Raw genomic sequence first — 5213 nt, 5'->3', positions numbered from 1 at the left:
CGCGAGACCAGGGTTTAACCCCACCCCTTCCCCTCCGCTTCCTCTGGTTCCCGGGCTCCGCGCGCGGCCGAGGGCGCGTGCGCACACACTCCAGCCCGTCTGCGCGCGCACGGACCTGGCGGCGGGAGGGTCCGACAGCGGCTGCGCAGTGTCTCTCCCAAGCCGCGGAAGCCGGGACCCCGCTCTCGGCACCGAAACCGCGTCTCCGTGCCAGCCTGGGCGAAGGCTCATGACGCACGATCACCACCCTGTAGTCCTGTGCCTTGATGCGCAGGTGCTGTGTGTATGTTCCTTCAGATGTCCCATTCTGTGTCCCATCCCGGCGAGGAAGGCATGTCTTTCCTTCTCTGTCCTCCTAACCTCATTCATCTTAAAAGGGCGGCTTCATTAGAGAATGGTTGTCCTGGTTGTCATCATAGTTGCCACTTTGGTCCCAGCCATAGTGATAGGTCTGTTTTCTGGATCTGGAGCATTTTGGTGGAAAAGGAGTGGAAAGGTGACAAATGACTTAGTTTTGGAAGTTCGGTTTGGGTGCCTTTGGGATTTCCAGGTAGAGGTACCCAGAGGGTGACAGTTTGGGAGTGAAGAGAGTTTAGAGGTGAAATGAAAAGAGGGACTTCCCCCAGAAATAGCTCTTAATTCCTTTTTTATAACTTAAAACAATTGTTTTTAATTGCCCAGCCAGTATGCTCAGTGGTTGAGCCTCGACCTATGAAACTGGAGGCCATGGTTTGATTCTTGGTAAGGGCACATGCCTGGGTTGCAGGCTTGGTCCCCAGTAGGGGGCGTGCAGGAGGCAGCCAATCAATGATTGTCTCTCATCACTGATGTTTCTCTCTCTCCCTCTGCCTCTCTGAAATCAACAAAAAATATATTTTTAAAAATTTATGGATTTGAGAGAGAAATATCCATTTATTATTTCATTTATTTATGCATTCATTGGTTGCTCCTTGTATGTGCCCTCACTGGGGATCAAACCTGGAATGTTGGATAATCGGGAGGACACTTTAACAATTGAGCTACCTGGCCAGTTGTGTTAGGATTAACCCTAACCCTAACCCTAACATCTTCTAATTCTTTGAGCCAAAATCTCCATTGGCTTACCTTAGATCAAATAACCTTAGGCATTACACTCTGCCAATGGGATAGTAGATTAGTGGAAAACAGTTTGGCAACATATATTAGGAGCCTTAAAAATGTTTATTCCTCCTTGACTCAGCATTTCTTATCCCAAGAATAGCAGCCAAAGTCCAAAGTTTTATGTACAATGATATTTGTCGGCCTTATTTACAATATTAAATTTTTTAAAACATTTTTTATTGATTTCAAAGAGGGAGAGAGAGGGGGGAGAAACATCAATGATGAGAGGGAATCATTGATCGGCTGCCTCCTGCACTCCCCCTACTGGGGATCGAGCCCACAACCCAGGCATGTGCCCTTGACTGGAATCGAACCCGGGACCCTTCAGTCTGCGGGCTGATGCTCTATCCACTGAGCCAAACCAGCCAGGGCTAATTTTCTTTTTAAAGGAAACTTCCTGAACATCCAAAGGTAGGGGCTAGCTAGTTGAGCAAAGTATGGGGTTTTACCAAAGCAGTGAGTCTCAAGACTGTGCCAAAGAAGCCAGACTCCTGGGGACACCTGAGGGCGTGAGATGAGAGAGAGGGCCAGGCAGAGTGAGAGCACCCTGTCTTGGCCTCAGTGGGGCAGTGTGGAGCTGGTTGTCGTCTGCATATTAACCACAGTAGGGAGTGGGGGGAAGACTTGTGGAGAGAGAAAACCCCTTACACCTCCTTAAAATCTCTTCCTGGCGGGGACCAAGGGCGGAGGTGGGAGTGGTCCACCTGGGTATAGGCAGTAAAGAGTGTAATAGCTTTCTATTGCCATGTAACAATTTATCACAAACTTAGTGCTTAAAACATCACCCGTTCATTAGTCCACAGTTCTGCCGGTCAGATGTCTGAGCACAGCATGTCTGGGTTCTCCACTCAGCAAGGCTGAAGTCAAGGTATTGGCCAAGCCGCTTTCCTTTCTAGGGGCTTGTTCCACAGCCAGAGAAACTTGGTCTTTAAAGGGCCCATGCTTTAGGTCAGGTCCACTCAGATAATGTCCCTTTTCTTCTTTTATTTTCTTTTTAAATATATATATATATATTATTGATTTCAGAGAGGAAGGGAGAGGAAGAGAGATAGAAATATCAATGATAAGGGATGCCTCCTGCATGACCCGTACTGGGGATCAATCCTCAACCACTGAGTCACACCGGCCAGGCTTGCTTTCTTTTGACTGATGTAATTAATCAGTTTATTAGTTTTATCTTCTTTCCTAATCAGGAAAAAAAAAATCATAGGTATCCCTTATGTTCTAAAGTCACTTTGTTGCTGTTTAAACATCAGAAATGTATTGCATGTGGTATGGCTTTCTGATAAAGAAAATACCTTGTTTGATGTATTGAATGAAAATGTATAATTATGAGTTTGCTGATTGGGTTTACTTCCAAACATTGAAATTTCTGCTGCAAATGGACATTGAGGCGTCTTTCAGGTCTTAGTTTTTACCCCTTTACCTCAAGTTAGGCACCAGTTTGGGAAGAGAATAAACTGTCAACGTTACGGTAAAGCAAAGTGAGTACACAGAAACCTTTGCTATGTGTCAGCAGTTTCTCGGAATAATGACGGATCTGCAACAGGCAAGCGCTTACCCCGTAAATACCTGAGCGCCCGGGCCCTGAGGCTGGGCTCTTCCCACTCACTCTATGCAGACCTCAGCTTCCTAATGGGAGAGACCAGTGCGAAATGAACATGCAGGGCTCCCTGTTCAAAATGATTACGATTTTCAGGATGACAGCAGGGCACCGAACCAAATGGGGGGCCCTTCCGAGCGTGGGGTTCGGTGCAGCTGCACCAGTTGCACACCCATGAAGCCAGCTGTGTTCACGGTGGTTCCTGGCTAATGGCAGAGGGGCCTCTGGCTGGAAGCCAGTACTGGGCCAGGACCACGTGGGCCAGCTGCCCTCCACTTCACTTGGGCCTCTCAGCTGCTCTATTTCTGCTCCATGGGTCTAGATTAAAACCTCACCCAGTCCTGAGACCGGACGCTGGCCTAGGGGAGGGGAGGGGTGTGCTAGGAAACGCCCTGCTGAGGAACCAGGAAGCTTGGCTGGGTTCTCTCTCAGGTAGGGCTGGGTGTGGGCTATGACAACTGACCTTGGGCTGCCCTTCCGTGCTTGCTGAAGAGAGAAGTGGCAAGCACAGGACCTGCCAGCCGGTGAAAGCCTGTCCTGCAGCGATAACAATGGTAGCATTATTAAAGCTGTGGTTTTGGTGGTTTACTTTTTTAAAAATTTTGTGTAGTCATCATCATTTCTTGCACAGAACTGCCCTTGTCTTTCTCAGCTTATCTTTTAAAGTCCATCTTTTAGTGGCACCTGCTGCCTGGCAGCCCCGGGGTCCGATCAGCGTGTTGATTCCACGGATGTTGCCTGTGGATCACGAATGGGGGTTTGCGGGCCTCGTGCAGTCTCCCAGTCCTCCCCACCAGGCCCCAGGCCACACTGCTCAGGGGCCAGTGAAAATGGAGGCAGGTGCACCTGGGGCTGCTCGCCAGGTGGGCTCCACAGCCCGCCTCTGCCCAGTAAGCAGAGTGCTCTGTTCCATGCACAGCTGGGAGCAGAGGCACGTGGCACCATCAGCCTTCCCAGTTACCTGCTTAGCACAGTGGTCGGCAAACTGTGGCTCGCGAGCCACGGTTTGCCGCTCTGTTGACTAATGAGTTTGCCGACCACTGACTTAGGGAAAAACACTTAAAAAACATTTTAATAATGTACTAATGTCTTTAACCTGAAGTCAAAACTTCTGGGTAAGGGTAATGCCTTACGCAGTGGTCGGCAAACTCATTAGTCAACAGAGCGGCAAACTGCGGCTCGTGAGCCACAGTTTGCCGACCACTGCCTTAGCGGCTCTTACCTGGACCGGGCAATCTTTGAGAAATGGAAGCCCCAGGCCCTTGGCAGCCATCTCCCTGCAGCCACAGGCTCATTGATACTTAATGAGAAACGTAGAGATGCCTGGAAGATTGTTGACAAAGACTCTTGAAAACAAAGGACACATATGTAATACCTTAATCAATAAAGAAATTAAAAAAACACACACACACATAACATGCCAGCTGGTCAGTGCCTTAGGATATAAAGGCAAAGAAGTCTGGAGGTCATTTGCCAGTAACCGGGAAGATTATTATAAGGAGCGTCAGACAAGTGGAGTCCGGTGTAGACAGTGCAGTCTATGCATCATCATCATGAACTTGTCTTCATGTAACAGTTTCTGGCCAGTGTTTTTTGTTTTTGTTTTAATATACTTTTATTTATTTCAGGGAGGAAGGGAGAGAGAGAAAGAAACATCGATGAAGAGAGAGAATCATTGATCAGCTGCCTCCTTCATGCTCCACCCTGGGGATCGAGCCCACAACTCAGGAATGTGCCCTGACCGGGAATCAAACCGTGACCTCCTGAGTCATAGGTCACACTCCACCTCTGAGCCAGTCCAGCCAGGCGGGCTAGTGTTTTTTGCTAAGGACAAGGGTAGTCAAGGCTTCGTGGTTTTACCCCAAGGACTGTGACCTGTAACCTCAAGATTACTTACACTTGTTGTAGGAAACTTCATTGTCAGAATGTTTGTTATAGAAAATCAGGTTTGTTCACGAAAAGGTATGTATTTTCTTTGTCCTAGGATTTCACAATATTGTTTTAATTAACTCTATCTACTGGACTAAGTTGTGTAAATTCTTTTACTGGTTAGGAAAACTATTTCTAGACAGTGGTTCTCAAACCCAACTAAAGACATCAGAATTCTTGGGAGTGGGCCCCGGCACTGGTATTTTTTTAAAGCTCACAGTTGATTCCTGGATTGAGAATTACTGTTTAAATTTTCTTCAAAAAAGAAAATGGTGTTTATAACAGATTTGTTTTTATTTTATTTTATTTATATATTTTTAAACAAACTGAGGACACTTGAGAAAGTGCCCTTTTATTTTTATTTATGTATTTATCTTTATTAATTTCAGAGAGAAAGGGAGAGAGAGAGAAACATCAATGATGAGAGAGAATCATTGATCAGCTGCCTCCTACATGCCCCCTACTGGTGATCCAGCCCACAACCCAGGCATGTGCCCTGACCGGGAATCGAACCATGACCTCCCGGTTCATAGGTGGACGC

Source organism: Cnephaeus nilssonii, assembly GCF_951640355.1.
Source record: "Cnephaeus nilssonii genome assembly, chromosome: 13".
Classification (NCBI taxonomy): Eukaryota; Metazoa; Chordata; class Mammalia; order Chiroptera; family Vespertilionidae; genus Cnephaeus; species Cnephaeus nilssonii.
The sequence above is the reverse complement of the archived record's forward strand: the minus strand, read 5'-3'. Positions refer to the sequence as shown.